This window comes from Diceros bicornis, unplaced genomic scaffold (genome assembly GCF_020826845.1).
Source record: "Diceros bicornis minor isolate mBicDic1 unplaced genomic scaffold, mDicBic1.mat.cur scaffold_90_ctg1, whole genome shotgun sequence".
Lineage (NCBI taxonomy): Eukaryota > Metazoa > Chordata > Mammalia > Perissodactyla > Rhinocerotidae > Diceros > Diceros bicornis.
The window spans coordinates 1,624,562-1,647,706 of NW_026691791.1; the positions used below are offsets into that span (position 1 = coordinate 1,624,562).

Here is a 23,145-nt window from a genome sequence, read left to right on the forward strand (position 1 = left end):
TTTTAGTTAAATAAAATAAAAAATCTAGTACCTCAGTAACATTAATTATCAGTAACAATAAAGACCAGTCACAATACCATCCTTCGAGTACTCAACAGCCACATGTGGCTATGAACTGGAGAGCACAGATATAGAACATTTCCACCACTGCAGAAAGTTTTAGTGCATTGGTGCTCATCTAGAGCGGGACTTGGCAAACTATAGCCTGTGGATCAGAAACCACATGACACCCAACCCTGTAAGTCTGCTTCACACACTGTTGGAGGCCCTCACTGACCATCTGGCCCAGTGGCTTTCAGTGCAGAGATAAGGAAACAGAAGTCCAGAGAGGGGAGGTGACTAGCTTGAGGTCACAGAGCTGTCTAGGAGAAGGTGACGGCCTCCTATATGACACTGGTGTCCTTTTCTCTCTCTCTATGGTGGGTAAAGACTGGGGGACTATGCCACCTCCTGCCAGCCTGAGAAAGTTCAATGCTCTCTCAGCCCCAGGCATCCAGAGTCCCCAGAAAGGCCTCACTTCCTTTCCCAATGACCAGGGACCCTTACCATCCCCAAGGACACTCTTCCTGTCTGGGGTCAAGTTCTGCAGTTGGGTACATTCTGGGTCAGCCACAGGAATTCCTCCTAGATGACAACTGTGTCCAGTCTCTGTGCCAAGGCGGCAAGGTACACAGGGAGTCCACTCCAATGTGGTTACTGTGGGGGACAGACCTGGAAGGGCACATGGGATGAACAAGTGTGTCTAGAATTCTACCCTGATTCTAGATTCCTTGCTTCTGTGTCCTGTCCAAGATAACTTTCTGCAATAATGTAAACATTTGTCTGCACTACTAAATACACTCATTATTAGCCCCATGTTCTTATCAAGCACTTAAAATGTGGCTAGTGTGTTTGAGTGAGGAACTGAATTGCGCACGTAATTTCATTTTAAGTAATTAATTTATAAATAAATAACCACAGGGAGAACATTTTTGAAACATTTGAGAAAGGACTTCTACAAATGCATAAAAACAATGAGAACAATGGTAAAAATGGTCAAAATCAACTTTTCAGAAGTCTAGAAATTAATCAACTGCTTGTAGGAATCTGAGTAGGGTTTAGTGAAGAAACATGGTCGAATCTTGATAACAGGAGAAAACTTTGCGGCATTATAACTTGCACTATTCCCATCCTGCTCACACAATATCCTCCATAACTTTGAAAACCATCAGTCTCAGAACCATGGTAGCTGAGACAACCAGCAGCCAAGCAGCCATAATGGGTTTGGAGCTCTGAAAAGACCCATCCCCATCCAACTCTCACTAGCTGACCTTCCTGGCAGTTTCCCGAAAAAGCCCCATGTTCAGGGCTTGACGTTACTTGACTCAGAGCTTGCCCAGGGAGAAAAGTCTGTCCCCAGAGCACTTGCTAAAAATATTCAGGGCTAATTGTTTTCTATTATGGTTGACTGAGGGAGTGATATCAGCTGAGGCAGGCAAGAGGTGAGCCAAAAACTTAGAAGAAAAATTGGGGGAATGAGATGTCCACAGGGGCCTTTGAAAAGCTCAGTGTATTTGCGGGCATCTAGAAGGCCACAAGGGCTCAGGGCTGTGGCACGCCCAGGAAAGACTTGAGAACATCTTAATCTCTCACCTCTAGTTGAAGGGTTGGCTTAATACCTGAAAACTTGACTATGTAATACACCATATTAATAGAATAAGGGCCAATACCACGCAATCTCGACCACATATACAGAAAAGAATTTCACAAAATACAACGCCCTTCATGTCTAAAAAAGAAAACACTCAACAAATTAGGAATAGAAAAAAACTTTCTCAACCTATAAACAGCATCGATGAAAAACCCACGGCTAACACCATATTCAATGGTGAAAGACTGAAAATTTCCCCCTAAGACCAGAGACAAGACAATGATGTCTTCCCATATCTCGTATGTTAATCACAGGTACTAGAGTTTCTAATGATGGCAATTAGGCAAAAAAAAATGAATAAAAGAAAACCAGATTGGAAAGGAAGAGGTCAAACTATTTGTTTTGCAGTGGAGAAGATATTGTATACAGAAAAACCTAAAAAATACACTCCTCTCCACACACAATATGTGAATCGTATCCTAATAAGTGTATAAAAAATTTAAATTGCCCCATGTGGTTAGCGGCTCCACTATTGGAGAGCACATTTAGACTGCTGATATTTGTTGAAAGTCTCCAGAAGAGGAGGAGGAGCAGGATGCTGGAGGTTGGTGGCACCAAATATTAATGCTTTTCTCATCCCCCGAAAACCTATGGAAGGGGATGTTAGGATTAGCTGACAGGGATGTGGGGCAGAATGGGCACGATGTAAGTGACTTCCAGATCAATGATGTGTCATGGGAGCTCAGAGTCATCAGCCACCAGCTCAGCCAATGCTTCCAATCTCCTCAACCTACATCAAGTCGGTGACCAGGAAGGAGTGGAATATGTCTCAAAGCTGGCTGCCTCTGTAGAGCTTGGTGACCTAGAACAAACGCGAGGGAGAGTGGGTGAGATGGAGGTCTCCTGGGGACGCAGGGGACCACTGGATCCAGTGAAAGATCACAGACCTTGGGGCAAGGGAGACCTGACTTCAAATCCTGGCTCTGTCCCTAACTCACTGTGTGACCTTAGGCACAATACTCCCCTTTCTGAGCTTCAGTTTACCCATGTGAGAAATGGGCAAGGCAGCTAGGACATCACCTCTGGAAACTGAGATAACCCAGACATGCAGGGAAAGTGAAGGGTTGAAACAATCACATAACAGATGTATGTCAGATGGAGGAATGACGGTGCCCTCAGGGCAAGGAGAGACGGGAGAGGGAGACCACACCTGGTCCTGGGTGTCTCTCAGCAGGGTGGTGTACTCCAAGGATGTCGGCTCTGAGTTGCTGAGGTTCCAGCTGAAGATGCGGAAATGTAGCTGGTGCTCTCGCTTGATGGATAAACTCTGGGCTGCAGAGCCTGGAGCCACCGAGAGGAAGAGCAGACAGGTGTAGACACTCAGCTCCCAGCACAGAGGCAGGGTGGCCCACGGGGTCAGGGTGGTGGGTGCAGACAGCGTCCACACAGGTGGCTGCCCCATCCTTCTCAGGCCTGGGGAGAGAGGGATGTGGGGACTCTAGAGAGAGGTCCTGAAACCTCTGGGGGTGGGGGCCAGAACAGGAAGGAGGAAATGGGAGGACAGTGGGGACACAAAGAGGGGTGGTCACAAAAGTGGTCATTAGGGGCAAATGCTGAGGGGAGGGTCTCACCTGAGTGAGACCAGTCTGCAACTTGAGTAGAAGGGGCCCAGGCTGCTCTTCTTGAACAATAATCCAGCTGGGGAGGAAGGAGGAGGAGGAGGAGAAGGAGGGACAAGGGGAGGGGGAGGGGCTGGGTGAGATTTAACCCACCAGGAGCTGCTGGGACCAGGGTCTCACCAGGCTCTGCAAGACCCTCTCAGTGAAGTTGAACGTGGCCTAACCGTTGCTCATGTCTGATGAATACCGGAGGGTGGAGATGGTGACGTTGACTTTGAGGGTCTTCAGGTTGTGCCCCAAAGCTGCAAGACGAGAGGGAGAGTGATGGCCATCTCTGAAAGCTGGCCTGAGACCAGATCAGAGTCCTGCACTCATTATAATCTGTCATCTTCTGTCCCAGTGGCACCACCACCTACCCGTGTGGTCACGCAAGTCAGAACCAGCATATCTGCTCAGCTCCTCCTCCCTCCCAGTAACACCCATTCACCTTGCACACTGGTCCTTACACATACTCCCTCTCTCCATCCCTGTCCTATCTCAGGTCTTAACTTCCTTCACCCAGACCAACACCCCAGCAGGCTCAGTGGATGCTCTGTCTAAAGGATGTTCTACATGGACTACTAGAAGAATCTTTCTGAAATGAATACCTCACTAGGGCCACCACTGCTCTAGTACAACCCATGGCTCCCTATGGCCTTCAGTGTTTAGTTCAACCTTTTTGACCTGGCACTCAAGGATTTACTCAATCTGGCTCCTGCTGACCTTTCAGTCTCATTTTATCCATCTAATGCAGGTTAAACATTATGCTTCATGCAACCCAAATTCGTTTCAATTCTCCCTATACGACACGTTGTTTCTGGTCGGAGCCTTTGCTCATGGAATCCTCTCTGCCAGGAAAACCCTTCATACTCTATTTGCCAGGGTCCCTCCTACTCATTCTTAAAGACTTCATTCTGGTGAAATTTTCTCTAGCAAGCTCCTCCCCTGCAAATTATGACAGGTGCCTCTCCCCGAAATTTCCCACATTGTATTAAAATGGTGTGTTAATTTCACAAGACTAGGGGCTCTCTGAGGGCTGGCCTTAGACTGAATCGTTGGTATAATCTTTGTGATCAGCATGATTACCCTAAAACCAGAAAATCACACCCTGGCTTCCCAGCCCCTGGATCACACCTGGCTCATGGGGAGTGGGGCCAGAGAGCTTCTCCTGGGAAGGAAAAGGGACCCCCAGTTACCTGTGGTGGCTTCTGGTGGCACAGGTGATGATCAAGTATGCAGGGATGTGTTGGCCGGCTCGGGAGCTGTGGATAAGTCTGTCATCAGGGAGGGACAGAGTGGGAGGAGCCCCGAGGCTCACACGGGCTCCAGCACTGGCTGTCTCAGGACCACCATTCACAGGTGAAGCATAAATGAGAGTGAGGGGACCGGTGACTGTGTGAGTAGAGGGATGAGCAAGCCTGTGGATGAGAGGAGCCCGAGAGAGAGATAAGTGAACAAGAGTGACTGAACTCGGAGGAGAGACAGATAGGCAGAAAAATGGGCAGATAGATGGGATACCTGGAAAAGGAGACCCAAGGGCGGGGCTTTAGGAGAATTAAAGTGAAAACCACGTGGGGTCAGAATGTGGTGGAGAACATGTCTGTGTCTAAGGCTTTCTCACACTGGGCTGGGACTCTCCACTAGAACCCGGGAGGGAGAGAAGGGATGAATTAGGGCCCTTCCAGGTCCTTCCCTCACCAGGGACAGCAGGTGAAGGAGAACAAGTGCTCCCAAACCCCAAATGCAGACGGGACACAGGAGATTAAGGCAAGGAATACTCACTGGTGGTAGTCGACGCCACGTCTCCATAGGTGTAACCTGTGGAGAGAAGGCGAGAGGCGCTGACCAAGAGTTGGGGTGAACATAAAACATTAAGGGAGAGGAATGATGTAGGGACCTTTGTGGGAAAAACAGAGGGGAAAGCAGAGGGGACGAGTGGAGGGGTGTTCAGGGGGAAGGCAATGAGATGGAAGGTGGCTGGACCCAGTGATCACACGGTGATGAGAAGACTGAACCCAGACCAGGAGGATAGAGAGATGGATCATAGCTCACTTTAGAGCAATGGAGGGAACACAGAACTCAGACTGGGACAGACAGCGTGGCTGTAGCACAGCCCCTCACCACTGACGTAGAGGCTGTCCCAGTCCAGGGTGAAGGAGCCCAGGTGGGTGACGTGCTGAGTCTCATGGCTCAGCTCCCAGTAGAGTCACTCTATGTCCAGCCCGGGACCTGCGAGGGTCAGAATGGAAGGTGCAGATGATGTCCACGCCAGCGGCTACCCCACCCTTCTCAAGCCTGGGGGAGGAAGATCATGGGGCTGTGCAATACTGAGCAGGGGTCATTCTGGGTGTAGAAAGCGAGAGAGGGGAAGGGAGGAAGGTGATGGAGATGCTGAAGGGGCTGCTCTGATGCCTGCAGGGGCTCTCCTAGGTGTCTCCCGTGTGAGACAACCCCCTCACAAGTAAGGCCTGACTTTTTTAGGATGTGGAGGGGGGGCCTGTGAGTGGCAAAGAGGGGTGAACACACAGAACTGGGTGAGGGGGCACCTGCAGGTCTGCACAGACAACAGCGAGAACAGTCAGTGCCCTGTATCATCTGACACATGCAGGCAAGAAAGTACCGTTATGTTCTCTCGGTTCTACACTCCATGGTCTTTTCTTCCTACTTCTTTCCTACTCCACAGCCATCACACAGGCCTAGGGAACAATCATCTTATTCCTAATCTTATTCCCAGCACCTCCTATCTTGCCTATTAAGTCTTCATTCTTAACCATGAAGTCCATTTTAACCCACATGCTTAGACCAAACGCTAATCACATCATCCTTCTACTCGCATCTCTCCAGAGTGTTCCCACTGGTCTTAGAACAGAGTCCCATGTCACCACTGATCTGGTCCTGCCTGTCCCCCCTCATCAGTGTGGCTCACACCCCTCCCCCTGTGTTGACTTGGCTCAGCCATCCTTCTTCTCAGTTCATGGACACACCAGGCTCTCTGCTTCAGGGGTGTCCTCATGCGGGTCCCTCTGCCTGAAACGCTCTCTTGAACACACTCCCACACCCTCACTCCAGTATAACCCTCATACCCGCTAAATCCAGTCCCAACTCTAGCTCTCAAGCTAAATATCAGTCCTTCGCAAGAGGGCTTCTCTGCCCCCTCATGTTGATTCCCCTTGTGACAAACTCCCACATCACTCTCATCATTAACTTTTCAAAATCTAAATTCCCAAATACAATGTAAATTCCATGGAGGTTGGACAAGGTCTCTCTGGTTCTCCAGGTCCCCATGCATGTGTCCCAGGGCCTGGCTCATGAGATGAGGAATCATCCCCGTTTGTCTAGGACTGCCCTTGTTTGAACACTAAACGTCCTGTGTCCTGGAAAACGCCACTGTCCTGAATAAACGAGGATGGTTGGTCACCATTAATTATACACTCAATGACTATCTATTGCATGACAAGCACACATTCCCCTCAAGAACATCACAGGAAAGCTATAATGAAAAAGGCACACACACATACACACACAATTAGTAGAGGCCAACAACTAAATACAAAATTACTTAACAAGATTCTCTGCAACGTGAATCACCAGACCGTTATTTCAGAAAAGTTTCAAGAAACAAAGTTAATTCCCTTTAGATGACAAGGTGGAGAGGACAGTCTTTTTGGAGACTAGCGCCCTTCCCTTCAATCTACAGTGTTGCTTAGTACTCCTCCAAATGATTTGAAATGTCATAAAGAAAAAAATGCTCAAAATGAATCTGGCTACTGGCAAATTCAATTTTAAATTTGTTATTAATACAAAGAAGTTCCAATCATCTTTTTCCCTGAATGCTCCTTTATTTCAAATTTATGTGGAGGATTTATAGGACTTTAGAAATCAAATTGAATGGGTATAAGGAATGTTGCTGAGTATCCCTGCTAATATTTCATGGGATGTCTTCTAATACTACATACACATGCAAAACATTTCTGTATTTATATTATACATAAATCCTGACTTTTGAGTATTATGCAATGCAAGTAAATCTATATTTTCTACTATAATACACATTTGCAGGTATTTAGGTTTGTTTCATGTGTTTTTATTTGCATATAACTGTACTTACTGAAATATTTACCACACAGAACCACACACCGCTTACCATTTTTCCATCCATTAAATATCAATAATTTTTCTCAAGACACCTTCACTGTCAGTGACTCCAGGTGGTGACAACCCGAGCCCAGGAAAGCTCACTAGCAGGTCTTCTGTACAGCGGAGGCTGCCGGAACCTGTTGGTACCAGGTCCACAGGGTACTCACCTGGTCACACAGAAATCCATGGATCAGCGAGGACAGGTGGACCCTGAGCCTGGTTTCACCTCAAACTTGAGCTCCACGGATGCTTTTCGTGTCTGAGGGGGGATAAAAAGCACAAACAAGCTTTTGAGGCCTTTTATAGGGTGTTGAATGGAAAGGCCAACCCCATTCACTTTTCTATTTTTGTATTTACTGATTTAACTGTAACTGTTGGCTGTGGCTGGATTTTCCCGATTCCTATCCAGCCACCTGCTGCTCCCCGAGATGGGAGAAAGCAGCTTCGTGCTGTGTGCACTTGAGTCGCTCAACTCACTTGGCTGGACAGAGACTTTTTGGTGACTCTGGACCCTTTAAACAAGCTTGTTATTTAGGGACCCTGTTAATGACTCGTTGACTTGTCAACAATTTCCACAGTTCATTCATGGCTGGGGAGATTTTCAGGCCCTGGAGCAGGTTTCCCAACCTTGACACAACTGACATTTGGGGCTGGATAATTATCTGTCAGGCCATCCTGGGCCCTGGAGGATGCTGAGCAGCATCCCTGCCTCCTCCCCTAAATGCCAGGAGCGCCCCATTTGTAACGACCCAAACATCTCCTCCAGAAGCGGCTAAAGCCCCCTGGGGACAAAATCACACGGAGGACGGTGACGGGGACTCAGAGGAGGTGACGGCGGCGCCCGGAGCCAGGAGGAACAGCAGCCTCGGGGGCCCTGAGCAAACAGCCAGGGGGAAACGGGGCTGCTGGGGGACGGAGAGACGCCGAGCCCTGACGGGGCTGCCCACGGCCCAGGCCCCTCCCTGGACTGCGACTGGAGCCGGGACAGCCCGCCGCTCACCGAGCCCCGCCTCTGAGGTCGAACGTCCACGGGAATTCCGTCCGCACAGAGAAGACGGAACACACCGCGCAGAACGCCCGCTCCATCCACGGCGCCACCCGCGCTTCCGGTTCCGGTCTCGGGCGGGCGTTCGTGGAGGACAAACGTTTGGGGGCTGCTGGTTGAGGCGGCGGGCGGGGCGAGGCCACGCACCTCAGTCTCGGGGGAGGTGTCTAGTTTCTAGAGTGAGTGAGAAGCTGGAAAGCGGGCTGGGTCAGCATTAGGGACAGGGACAAAATCTAGGGGCAGAGCAGTGTGCGGGAACCAGTTCTAGGGGCGGGCTGTGGGTGGGGAAAAGGCTGTGAGTGACAGCAGGCCGGGAAGGCAGTTCTATGGGCGGGAATAATGGTGCAGGCAGGGCAATAAGCCTGGCCCAGGCTGTGGGCGGGGGCAGGCCCGAACGTTGTGGGCTGAGACCAGTTCCAGGGGCGGGAAGAGGCGGGGGTGTGGCTGGAATAATTAAGGCAGACTTCACAGGGGGAGGAAATCAGCTACAGGGGCGTGGCTGGAGGCGAGGCTTTCCGTGGACCCCTACACTGTACAGGTAGCTGGATGTTGAACAGCTGTTCTTCATTCCTTTCCCCACCTTGACACAGCCTCATAGAATGATGTGCCCATATTTAGAATTCTAAATTTTTTGTGCGTTTGCTGTTCTTAATTTCGTTAAAAAATTTGATCATATATTCACATTTCTCTACAACTTGCTGTCCCAAGCCGGTGGATAAGGATATAACGCTATTTTAATTTTAAAAATCTGGGGGGAGGGAGGCCTACGTCGTAGGTGCACGTATAAGAAAACTTCAAATATTCTCACTCTACCACTGTCTCCTGGTACTTTTGCACAGAGATAAACATCCTTTCCTCCTCTATCCTTCCAGACATACTGTGTATATGTGGGACTGTGTATATGTTCAAGCCCAAGAGGGATGTCCCCAAGCAAAACCTGAAGCCCATGAATTGTCTCATGCATCAGAAGTTAATGAGAAGAGATTTAATTTTCTGGTGGAAGGAGATGAACCAGTGATGAATCCATAGGAAGACAACAAAGAAACAAGAGAATTTTACCATTTAAAAAGTCAAAGGAAAATGAGAAAGAAAATGTATTCATACTATCTGACGTAGCACATTTCTGGATAAGATTCGTATGCTATAAAATGGTAAACACTGATGTCATAAAACAGTAGACATTGAATTTTGATTTATCTTAATTCATTAAATAGTTATATTGGGCAAGGGGAGTTATGTTTTTAACCTATGTAAGAACACTTTCTGCTGATTTTTTTCAGAGAAGAAATAAACTATAAATAGTCAAAAGCTGAAAAATGAAAAAGCTGTATGAGTAGCTAATTTAGAAATATAGATTTTCAACCAGAAAATTAAAGAAGTTGTTTTTGGAACCCGAGTCAAGAGTGGGGAAAGTAGCTTTTCATTATAAGCCTTGGAGTATTATTTGAGAGATGTGCGTATACATACACACACACGCACACACACGGAAGCCTCAATTTGTATTCCAAAGGGATCATCTAACTCTACAAAGAATTTGTAAAAAGGATTCACTTTACAAGAGTAGAACGTATTTTGAAAACTACAGACTTCAAGCATTAAAAAAGCTGTCACCATCCCTGTGGAAAAATGAATGGGGCATCACTTTCCAACCCACATGTTGATAAGCATTTTACATACATTACTCTTGAGTATTTTCACAGCAACCCATAAGGAAGATGGTATTATCTATCTCCATTTTGCAGATGAGGAAATTGGTGACAGCATATTGCTAAAATTTTCATATAAGTTCTCAATAGATATTGTTTTATGTTAAAATTGTTTATTGAATTTTCTTTTCATTAATAAAATGATATGTGTCACTCTTACAAATAAGCAAAGGCTGTGTAAAAACAATTTAGCAAAACTACAGTTTTCTTTTGATATAATTAAATATAACAATCATTTTATTATTTTTCTGCTGTCTGCCTCACATCTACGAAGATGCTTCCTATCCCAAAGGCTTACTAGAAAACTCTACTAAAAATCAAGAATCAGGGAAAACCCATATTATGCAAGGTTCCTGAATACATACAAAAAAAACATTATAACAATGTTTTGTACAAAAATCTTAGATCATTCATGAACTGATAACGACACAAATCATGATTAGGCAAGGTATTTCTGTAGAATGACAAATATTTAAACTTTAGACATTTAGAAAGGTAATTCATTACAGTAACTAATGTGTATAAGAATTTGTTCAAACTCACTAAGTGCCAGGAAATCATTTGACAAAATGCACTGCAATATTATTCACAATAACCAAGAGATGGAAACTGCCTAATTGTGCACCCATGGGTGAAAGGATGAAGAAAATCTGGGGCATCTATACAATGGAATATTATTCAGCCTTAAAAAGGAAGGAAATCCTGTATTCAGAATTGCTTGCCTGGATCATTTCAGTAGCCATGTGCTTTCTTCCTTAGTCCCTTCTGATACATTCACCAACCAGGAACCAAGGTGATCCTTTTACAATGTAAGCCCCACAACCTCTAATGGATCCCTAAAATAGATTTTGGAGGTAAACTGCCGGGTACTAGCTGTGTGATCTTGGTCAATTATATAACCTCTAATGTTCCTCAACCATACAATAGTGGTTAATAGTATTGTCTCCATGGCATTGTTGTGAGGATTAAATGAATGAATACATGTCAGATGCCTAGAAAGTGCCTGGCCCATGATAAGGCATCATGAAAAATTTCACTGTAATTATAACCAAATTAAATATTGTGATGGCCTATTAATTAAGTTGAACCATATGAAATTTCTAATATTCAACCATTTTGACCCATTATTATTGTTGAATAAATGATAAAAGTCTAGGCAGGTTTGTTAGAGTCAAAAAGGATTGGATAAGTGAAAATATTATTAGAAAAAATGAGCTGAAATAGATTGCTTTGCAATTTACAAAGCAGTTTCTCATACTTTGTTTCATTTAATCTCTATAGAATGCTTTTCAGGGTATTATTACCACTGTCTCTGAAGGAGTAACTGACTTTCCCCAAATCACACCACATTAAAAACACAATTAGAGTGGAAACATCATTTCAAGTATAAATCCCATATGATATGTTTTTTCCCCTTCATAATATCATTGGTCCTCTCAAGAAAGTGATGAAATAATGCTGATTCATAGGAACTTAGTCTTAAAGAGACATACTGTCAGATGATAAACACTATGTCTTTGAAACAGGGGTGTTGTGAGAAGAAACTTGGGACCCATGCTTTCTGGGTTTTCAAGTCCATGATTAGACTTCTGGTAAACAGTCAAAGAAGAGAAAGGGTGAATAATAGTCCAGAATGAAAAAAGTTTGATGTATATGTAACTTTATTGATCACCTCCAGATTCTCTTTTTGTTTATGGTCTGTGTCACCCTACTAGAATATAAATGCTCTTAGGGTAGATCACTGTTATCGTGCAGCAAGTGAAAGGCACTGAGTAAATATTTATTAAAAGAATGAAAGTGGCCTTGAATACATCTGCTCTTTACTCACCAGAGAACAGCCCCATAGCAGGCAAATGGCATCATTAACAAAATTTTAAAAATCATATCCTTATTAGCTCATAACCATGGATACAAGGCTCCCTTTTATTTCATACTTTCTAAGTACTTAAGCATTCTGGTGTATTAGGGAGTGTTTCCACAGCCTTGCTGTAACATAAAGCAAGACTTTTTGGCCCATTGATTGCTGTTTCCAGCAGGACCCATCTCTATACTTACCTCTAAACAATTAACTATTGATTTGTTATCCCAATGAACAGCGATTTAGTATGGAACCTGTTTTATCAGTGTCATGCGAAAGTAGACATTTGATATGTCTTTAAGGGGTGATATGGATAATAATGTTGATGCAGAAGAAGACAACTAAAAGTTCTCTCTGGTCTTTGTCAAGTGCATCTTGGTGAAGGGTATCTTAGAGTCACTGGATTTCAGAACTCAAAAAGACTCGTCCAACTCTTCATGTTACAGGTGAAGAAAATGAGGTCTAAAGAGGTTGAGAGATTTGACCAAGACTAATTCCTGGGAATAGAGAAAGATCCTCTGATTCTCAGTTGGCCACATTGTCATCAGATCTCCAGTTCCAAACAGCCAAGAGAAGCAAGTCTGTTGATTTCCAGACAGAAATGATTCCCCTTCACGTTTTTACTTTTTCTCCCTTAGATGCCTGCTCTGCCCTAACACGGAATTTATCTGATGTTTACGCTAAACTTAAGAAGAGGAAAATGCTCCTGGCAAAACTTGTGAATCAGTGTGGCATTGGAGAGCACAGTCATGAGAAAATGAGAATCAAAAGAATAAGAGGTAAATAATATTAGAGAAGAATAGAAAATCTATTATTTTAGTGGGACATAACATAAAATTTAGAACTGGTAAATAAGTACAGTAATGTATAAGGAAGCTAGATTCCTATATGAAACATCGAAAATACTGTTACATGAGCAAGAATTAGTTTAAACATGTAAACAATTATTCCATTCCTAAGAGCAATGAATTATTTAAGGTAAGTAGTTAAAATAATTGGAACTACACATTAGTTATATGAAGAAGATTATAAAGAGATACAAAGTGTGTAAAAGCTCTGATTAAATGGAGAGATATACTATACATGTGATTGAAAACAGTGATTCAAAGATATCAATTTTCCAAACATTATTCAGATTCCATGTGCTTCAAATCATCTTTTAAAATGATGTAGTGTTTGTTTTATAGACTAAAAGATATCCATTTTTAAAATAAAACAATGGACCATCAACTAACATTATTCATAAGTAAATCATTCCAAATGGATTATAGGGCTAAAATTAAAAGTAAAAATCCCCCGTGTATAACAGTGGTGGATGACAATATAGAAGAATATCCATAATTTTAAAATTAGTGAAGATATTCTTAATATATATGCTTAAAGATGTCTGGTTGAAAAGTGGAAGGAGAAAAAGTAAAATGGAACGTGATATGGTCTCTGATTTTCTTTCAGAGACTTAATCTAGAGAAAAATATTCTAGTCTACGATATTGGATAAAGAAATAGAAATCTGTGATAATTACACAAATAATGAGAGAACATATATAAATGGTAGCATAATGTATCAGTTAGCTTCTGCTGTATAACAAACCAACATAAAATTTGGTGGCTTCAAATAAGAATAGTTTATTTTTTCTCAAGATTCTGTGGGCTAACTGGGCAGTTATTTTGATCTGGACCTATTGGTGGCTCAGCTGGGATTGGCTGGTCTAGGACGGCCTTACTAACATATCTGATTGTTGACTTGAAGTCACCTGGAGTAATGGAGATGTGCAGTCTATCTAGACTCATTCACATACTGATGGCCTCAGGCATCCCAAGGGCAGCCAGAGAAGGACAAGTACAAACAATGAGCAAGTGGTTTTCATGCCTTTGCTTATGTCATTTGTTAATGTCTCATTGGCCAAAGCAAGTTACAAGGCCAAGTCTACCCAGAGTCAACGTGGGATGCTACAACCAAACAGACAGTGGGAGAAGACTAATGTGTCGCCATTTTCGCAATCTTTCACACATAATTTTAGAGGAGAATTAGTATGAATGCTTTTGTATTTGTTCATTTGAATGCCCGAGGAAAATTGTACAAAGCCAAAACAAACGTAAAGCAAAAAATTAAGTGGAGATGTAAAGTAAGTTTAGTTGGTACTTAAAGTGGATCTGCAAAAATGTGGTAGTTTATTTTTCAAGTGTATGCAAGTTCTTGTGACCTATGAAAATAACTTACATTTCAATTATTTTCTCGCTGAATGTGTTTTATTCGTTAACACATTTGATGTGTTTCTCTCTGGCATTAGGAAAATAACGTAGCACTTGGGAGCAAAGTAACAGCCTAATAGCCCCACACTGGAGGCCAAGATGGAGCAGACATCCACGGCCACCATGACCTTGCCCTTGGCGCTGTGGTAGATGGGGAGGAAGGTGACCCAGACACTGCAGAACACCAGCATGCTGAACGTCAGGATCTTGGCTTCATTAAAGGTGTCAGGCAGGTTCCGGGCCAGGAAAGCCACAGTGAAGCTGCCCAGGGCCAAGGAGCCCAGGTATCCCAGGACACAGTAGAAAGCAGTGACCAAGCCCTTGTTGCACACGACGAAGATGTGGCGGTGTTCAGAGTGTGCATCTGTGTCAATGAAGGGAGGAGAGGTTCCCAGCCAGATTCCACAGAGACTCAGCTGGATAAAGGAGCAGATGGGAATGATGAAGTTAGGTTCCTCTGACATCAACCACTGCCTCATCCTTCTCCCTGGTGCAGTGACCTTGAAGGCCACAGCCACAGTCATAGTTTTGGCCAAGACAGTGGAAACAGCCACAGTAAATACAACTCCAAATGTGATTTGATGAAGACTGCAGGTGGCTGTCTTGGGACGACCAATGAAGATTAAGGAGCAGAGGAAGCAGAGGGTGAGGGAGATGAGCAGGATGTAGCTGAGAGTCCGATTATTGGCCTTGACTATGGGAGTGTCTTGGTGCTTCAGAAAGACTCCCAGCACCACAGCTGTGAGGACAGAAAAGTACAGAGCTGTGCAGGCCAGGGCCATCCCTAAGGGGTCCTCATAAGCCAGAAAGGTCACAACTTTTTTGAGGCAGCAATCACACCCTCTGTTGGCATACTGATGATCTGCACACTTCACACACTGATCCATGACTGGGGAGAGATGCAAAGTGTCCTCAGCCCAGGTTCAGTCATTCTATCTCATTCGCATGCCCCCAAAGAAGGCATTGGGTAAGTTTAGCCAATTGTCTTCCTTTGTTGCTCCAGGCACCAAATAACAGAATGCTCTGCAGAGAACCATTCCTAGTTAATACTGCCCATCTTCTTTCTGGTTAAGTAAACAAAGCTATTATCCTTCTCAGTATTTATCTTGCATATTCATGAAAACACTTTTTTCTCAGCAGAAAACCAAATGTCCTCCCTGTTGTTCTTAGCTATACCCCTGTAAGCTATGGCCTAGATTTACTCATTCAATGAGCAAGCAGTTATTGGAAAACCTCCATGAGCCAGATAATATGCTACATTCTACGGAAACAGAGATGACCAAGTCATAGACCTCACTCCATGGGAGTTTCAAAATGAGACCCTTTCTACCATCTAAAATGATCTCCAAAACATTTCATCTTGATTTCACTTCCACCACTTTTGTTAACATTTTAGTCACTTCTCTCCTATGTTATCATAAGATCCTTTTACTCTGGTTCACTGCCCTTGTCCAGCATCACAAGTGATACTTCTACATGTAAGTGGGATCATGTTTATCCTCCATTAAAAAATCCGACAAACTCTTGGGAAGACCAAAAAGACTGTATAACCTTGGTCTTGCCTACCTCTACTACCTCTGCTCTGATTTTTAAGATTCCCAAATCTTCACGTGGTTCTGAAAGTGTTCCGTGCCCACTCATCCCTGCAGGTATCAATACATGCTTTTTCCTTCTACAGGGGCATTGCTCCTTTCTCTTTAGGTCCCTTTAAATTCTCTCACTTATCACGTTTAGAACTACAATATGCCTGATAACGTTTTCTGTGGATGGTGTGAGTTAGGGTTGGCGAGTCATTGTCTTCTTCATGAAGACAGCCAATTTACCCAACATGGTTTATTGAAAAGTCTTTCATTTTCCCACTCCTCTTCAGTGTTTCCTTGTAAATCAGACGTCTATACGTGAGTCCCTATATGAGCAGATTGTATCTGAACTTGCCATTTGGTTCCGTTGATTTTCTTGTTTATCCTCTTGATGAACCTCCTCTATTGTGATGCTATAATACTTGATGTCAGGTAGAGTAAGTCCTCCCACTCTATTCATTGTATTCAAGATTTTCTTAGCTAAGTTTTTCCTTTATCATTTCCATAAGAATTGTATCAACTGTAATTTCCACAGAACGGGTCATCATTTTAGCTGCAATTTTGTGGAAGCTGTAGATTAATTTGGACAATTTTGATATCTGTAGAATTTTGAGTCTGTTCAGTCACAAGTTTGATTTATCCCTCCACTTCTTTCAGTCTTCCTCCATTTTTCTAAATGCTGTTCTATAAATTTATGGACAGCAATCTTTTGAAAGTCTCATTAAAGTTATTTCTAGGTACTTCATACTTTAAGATGTTGTAAATGTCATTTTTTAAAATTTAAATTTTGAATGCTTATGATGGGTAGATGGAAGCAAAACTTTCTATATTAACCTTGTATTGAGACACCAATAAATTCAGTTAATACCTTAATTTATATAGTTTTTACATTTATATCATAATATCATCTGAAGATAACATCAATTTTACTTCTTCCTTTGAAGTAAATTATTCCTTTATTTATTTTCCTGCCAATATTGTATCAGGCAAGACCTCCAGCCTAACAGCTTATAGAGGCAGTGATGTTGAACATTTTACTCTTATCCTTGCTTTCAACAGTGCACCATAAATTTCCATTCTGTGAATACTGTGTATGGGAATAAGAGAGTTTCCTTCTGTTCCTGATTTGGTGATTGTTGTTTCTGTTGTTGTTGTTTGTTTTAAAATATGAATTGGTGTTTAATTTTACTAGTTTTTCTTACAGTTATTGAGATTTTTATTTCTCTTTTTTTCAGAGATTATTGTACTGAATTACATTGAATGAACCTAATTTGGTCATGATATGTCCTTCTTATAAAATATGGCTAGATTTGGAACCTTGATTTGATTTGATTTTTTTTTAGTATAAATGAATTTAATCCAAGAAAGAGAGTGGCCTTTAACTTCCTTTCCTGCAATGATTTTGTTAGATTTTGGTACCAATGTTAATCTCGTCTCTCAAAGTGATTCAAAAAGTTTTCTGTTTTTCCTATTCTCTGGAAGAGTTTGAGTAGATGTATATATTTTTTTCTTGAATATTTGGGCAGATTCATCAACTTTGTACCAAATAAATAGCTTACAATAAAAATTTGTAGAAATGTTTTAAAGGATGGTCTCAATTTCTGTAATAGGTATGGCAATATTCAGATTTTTCATTTTTTCTTTAGGCAGTTTGGTAACTTTTATTTGCCTAGAAATTTGTGAATTTCCTCTAAATTTTCATTGTATCAACATGATGTTATTTATGTTTTCTTCATGTTAAAAATTTTCCATATGATCTGCACAGATTACTCCCTTTTCAGCCTTGGTATTATTTTGTTGCAATTTTTCTCTTTTTTTGAACACTAGTAATAGGATTTTGTTGAGCATATTTGTCATTTATTAGAATCTAATTTAGTTTTATTTATCCTTTTGATGTTTGTCTTTTATTTTGTTAACATTTCCTCTAATATTTATCATTTTGTGTTTTCTCTTTTCCTTGTGTTTACTTTTCTGCTCTTTTTATAGTTTGTGATGAATGCTTAGAACTTAGAAATTCAACCTTTCTTTATTTAAATATACACAGTAATATATAAATATATATAATCTAGGATTATACATTTCTCTTTAAGGATAGATTTAATTCCACCCCATAAGATTTGATGAATAGTATTTTTAATTGGAAATACATTTATCCAAATTGACGATATGCTAGACTATATCATCAGTCTCAGTACATTTCAAATAAATTGAAATTATACAAAAGATGTTGTGAAATTAAGCTTCATATCAATCACAAAAATAAAATTAGATAATGCCACCATTGGGGGGATTCCAGCATTGCACCATTTAATATCATAAATCTGAGTAATTCCAAGATGTTAATTATTGTATGGAAAGTCTTCAGTGTTGGTTTTCTGTCCCTCTTTTACTTCATGACCCAACTCCCAAACCCACAGTGTCTGTGTTCTAGTCATGTTGAACCTTTTCTCAGCTCCCTAGAATATTAAATGCAGGGCTAATTTGCCAGTTTCTGCCATTTCTAAGAATTCTACCAAGAATTTAATCCGCCTTCATTTGTCTGATATAATACTAATGCTACTGCCTCTATGAATAAGTCCATGACACTTCCCTCCCCACAAACAGATATACTATCACTTATTTCATCCCATGGGTCTCTGCGTACCTATATTGCAGCCCTATGTCACCCCCTTGAATTCACATCACTGCATGTTGTCTCCCCTACTCACCTGTGAACTAGAGGAGATCAGAAACCAAGCTGTACCATAAGCTCATTGTACACCATGGAAATACTTACTTCTTAAATCAAACACAACCTTTCTGAGCTCCTGCTCTGTGCCAAGAACAGCACCAGACACTGGAAAAATAAGGATTTGTTCAACGTGATCTAAATGTAGCTTTAAAGAAGATGAAAAGTAAGGACTTACAATACCTTGTGTTAGATTCCATGAGAGAGATTTAAGTTAGTTACTGTGGAGTGGTAGTAAAGGGTTTCCTTGAGATCATAATGCCTGCAATGATGCTAAAATGAGATAAGCAAGCTAGTTCAAGGTAGAGAGAGAGAGTATCATTTTGGGAGGAAATATTATTGGCTATAAAAGTTAAATTACTAAATGGAGGAAAGCAACATTTTGACCCTGCAGTCCACATCAGAGCTTTTCTGTTTCTTTGGGAGAACGGTGTATACAAAAGAGAGGTGGAGAGCCAGCCCTCATAGCCTAGTGGTGAAAGTTCAGTGCTCACCACTTCGGTGGCCCATGTTGGTTTCCTGGTCATGGAACCACACCATCTCTCTGTGAATTGCCATGCTGTGGTGGTGGCTCACATAGAAGAACTAGAATGATTTACAACTAGGATATATAGCTATGTACTACAGTTTTGAGGACAATAATAAAAGAGGAAGATTGGCAACAGATTTTAATTAGCTCAGGACAAATGTTTCCCTTCAAAAAAAAACAGAAGTGGAGAATGTCGCTGCAAGGCATATACTCACCCATCTCATTGGAAATCACATTCTCTGGGCTGAGAATGCAAGCAAAACAATAGACAGCATTGCTCTCTTGAGTGCTCTTCCTGAATCCCGGACTGCAACTCTCACTGCATGCAGAGTGTGGAGTTTGGAGAAAATCAGATAACACTTGGTAATAGCTGTGACTTTTACCTAATTTTCAAGTAACTAGAGTGTTTTAAAGTATTGGGCCTTAACAAACTTATTCTTGAAATACCTAAATCCAATTCATTGGTTGGACGCCATGCTTATTGTATGATATAAAACACTGGTACACCTCAGAAATACTGTGGGTTTGTTTCCAGAGCACTGCGATAAATCAAATATTGCAATAAAGTGAGTCACACCAATTTTTGATTTCCTAGTGCATAAAGAAGTTATGTTTACACTGTATTGTAGTGTACTAAGTGTGCAATAACATTATCTCTAGAAAACATGTACACAACTTAATTTTTTTAAAAAAAATTATTCCTGAATATTACTAACCACTTTCTGAACCTTCAGCAAATTGCAATCTTTTGCTTATGAAGGTCTTGCTTCCATCTTGGATTGTTGGTAAATGAAAAAATTACTTCAGTTGGAAGTGAATTGTTAAATTTCCATGTGTGGCCCTTTATGAAGATCTGATAGGACACAAAACCCCAACAAGATTTTGGTTATTCATGTGTGGAGTAAGGAATTGTGATTGGGTTCAACACACCTCAGTAATTCCTGTGTCCCACTCAATCACCTCGTCAGATAAAGACAATTCTTGACCATGTGGAGCATGTTGGGAATATTCTCCTACTTTCACCTTAAGTCCAAGACCTTCGGGAAATTTCCAAAAGTTGAGAATAGTTTACTCTGAATCTGATTTTCCTTCATCAGCCAAATTCACTGAGTCACCAGCAGGATTGTTAAATTCTATGTTCCTCAGAAAGGGGTGCAGCTAAAAGAGACACATCATCCTGTGGTGAAGTGGGCCCGGGTGTTAAAGAGAAAAACCCTGAATTGGGGACAGCCTTTCATTGTCTGTAATCCTTGCTTCATAATGTACCTTTATTACAAGTATCCAATGAAATAAAGCAAATGAAATCATATGGAGAACTACAATATCATAATGTTTCTAAAATATCAGTTAGTTTCAAGAGAAAATGCCTAAAGACAAAAATATCAAGATGATCAGTGGTGATAGGATTCAGACAAATCTCGAGTACAAAGTCCAATCTAGCCACACTCATGCACTCTCTGAATTTTCCCAGACCATCAATCTGCAAAATAATGTTAGCAATACCTAAAGTTGTTGCAGAATTAAATGAGATCATTTATGTAAAGAATTCACTGTGATGTTCAGCACCAGATAGGCACATAAAGGACAAGTTCTCTTCTTCTTGTCATTGAGGAGCTTCATGGGAGAAGACAGGATATTCCCTATTGAAATGTTAGGCAGGCAGGATATTGGGATCCTTTGTAACACAAAGCATTGATATTGACTCATAGCTCAATTTCTCGTTGCCACTAGAACCTTCTTGTAGATGACTTACTACCCAGGACTAGATATACCTCTTAGAGAGTGAAACAAGTATAGAAACTCTTGTGCTTTTCTTGGAGAAAGAATCCTAACTTCTTGGATTGAGCACCTGTGGAACCATAAGAAAGTCACTTTTATGAGTGTACATTCTGTTAAGTCGAAGAGACTTTACCCGCCAGGGACAAAACACCAGACTTTCCCCACTTCGCATTGGCTGCATTTCTGCATGTTGAAGAAGCATCTTGTGAAGCTTCCAGGCCACAGCATACACAGCATTTTACATACTGTAACACCATTTAGTCATGTTTGTGTCAAAAATCTGCCAAGGCAGCCATCCTAAGGAGGCATTAGGTGGACAATTCTCCAGTGTTTTACAGTAAGACTCAGAAATCGTGCAAGGAATAAAGGGAAACCACAGCATAGTGAGGTAAATGTCTTCTGGATATTTGGAAGGGTTAACTGTCTGGATAAAATTTTCAAAGCCAGGGACCTCACTACGGTGGTGTGAAAAAATGAAAGTCCCATGCAAGGAGTCAAGGATGAAATCTCTCTCACTGTGGATAAAATCCCACTCTGATGTCGTGACCCAGACTTTCCACATCACTAAATACTCCCAAGTAGAAAAGCTCAAGCTTATCAGAGAGTTGGCATCACCATAAATGATAACCACATTCCCTTCTGTTTCCTATACTTGGAAATCGTATCGCCATGTCCTTGAGCAATATGACCTTTCAGTCACAGGAATCATTTCCACAAAGGCTGCACAGATTCCATTCCGGTCCATCTCTCCTCTGAAGTCTGAGAGAAACTCAACACCTTTCTTTTCTTCTGAGATGACCAGCCCCACCCAGATCCAACTGAAATGAAGCAGCAAAGAGTCCATGCCACTGGCTAGAGATGTGACCCTGGGGGCCATCTAATAGAGAGATGGAAACTGCTCATCATCATTCAGGGTAAGATCAAAAGGACCATAGGTAAGCTAAAAGGAAAAAACAATTGGAAGCAATATGAGGAAGGGGATTGGCAAAAATCACACTCTCAGTCCTGAAGGCTGTTCAGAACACCTGGAGTGGTAGAAGGGGACGATTACTCATTTCATTTTCTAATCATTTTGCACTCCCTGAAAGCTTTCTATAAAATAAGATCAGTCAGAGTTCCAGGAAACTGCTTTGTCTCCTTCCCCTTCAACCTTCTCTCTACTCCAAAGAAAGGAAATGTCATACTCCATCGAGGTCCTGTAGACGGAGCCTTTGAGATCATATCCTTTGAGAGATGCACAAACCCAGTCTCCTCCTCTCTTCCTTTTTAAGCCCCTGAGAATGGCACCAAAGGAGACGTGGTTTCATCTCTCCCCATCCCACACAGTCTTACCTGTGGAAATTTGTACAGTTCCAGCAGTGTTCCAATCTGGCCAGAAATTGCCAGGTGGTTCCTGTAAGGATCGCTAGAGACTTACTCTCTCTCCTGCAGTCGTAATTAGGGTTGTCCTTGCCCAACCCTGAGAACCAAATCAGGGAACTCTCCAATGTCCTCTTTTCACTGGGCAGGGCATTATAGAGATCAAATCCCAGTGTTGATTTCCTCAATGGCAAAAATCAAGGACAGAACATACTGGTAGTTCTTGTACTGAAACCTGCATAGAGGGATAAGGATCCTTAGGGAAAATACTCAAAATGATTTCCTTCAAATGCAATACAAGGACTTTATTAAGATAAATTTGCTATTGACTCGAATGTCTGTGGCAACAGATGGCACTCCTGAAGCCTTAGAATTTATAACTAAAGAAAATAACATGACTCCAGCTGTGGAATGTCCTTACTGAATTACACACTCATGAATGAAACTGGTTAAATACACAGAAGAAAGTACAATGAATGGAAAAACAGATCACATTCAGAGTAGACTTGTAAATGGCTCTTTGGTTCAGGATCCAAAATGCTTGTGTATATGAGCACACCATTAAATCCTTCCTAGAAGAGCAACAATATTAGCATGAGATTGGAGAAACCCGTGGGGAGGAAGAGTAATTGCAACTGAAAGATACATGACAAGCATAGACGCATGACATGTGCACGATGAGAATGGTGCAACAGAAGGCTGTCAATCAAATTGCCTAACCTCTGTCCCCTCAAACCTGTGTGTCTCCCACCATCAAAACCAGGAAACTAAGGTGAACTTCAGAGATCCAATGAAGGAGGAATCATCAACAGGCAGGAACAATTGAAAGAATCAAGAAGGACTGAAAGGACTAGCGACAATTAGGAATCTAAGAGAGAGAGCAT

General features: G+C 42.0%; 1 long non-coding RNA gene across 1 annotated transcript; it reads right to left on the bottom strand.

Annotated features, from left to right (window-relative positions):
• Positions 1 to 4,575: 4,575 nt before the first annotated feature.
• On the bottom strand, positions 4,576 to 5,489 carry LOC131403809 (uncharacterized). The gene is made up of 3 exons (XR_009219544.1): positions 5,410 to 5,489; positions 5,071 to 5,106; positions 4,576 to 4,706 (listed from the first exon to the last, which is right to left on the bottom strand). It is a non-coding gene; the product is annotated as an uncharacterized LOC131403809 (long non-coding RNA).
• Positions 5,490 to 23,145: the final 17,656 nt, after the last annotated feature.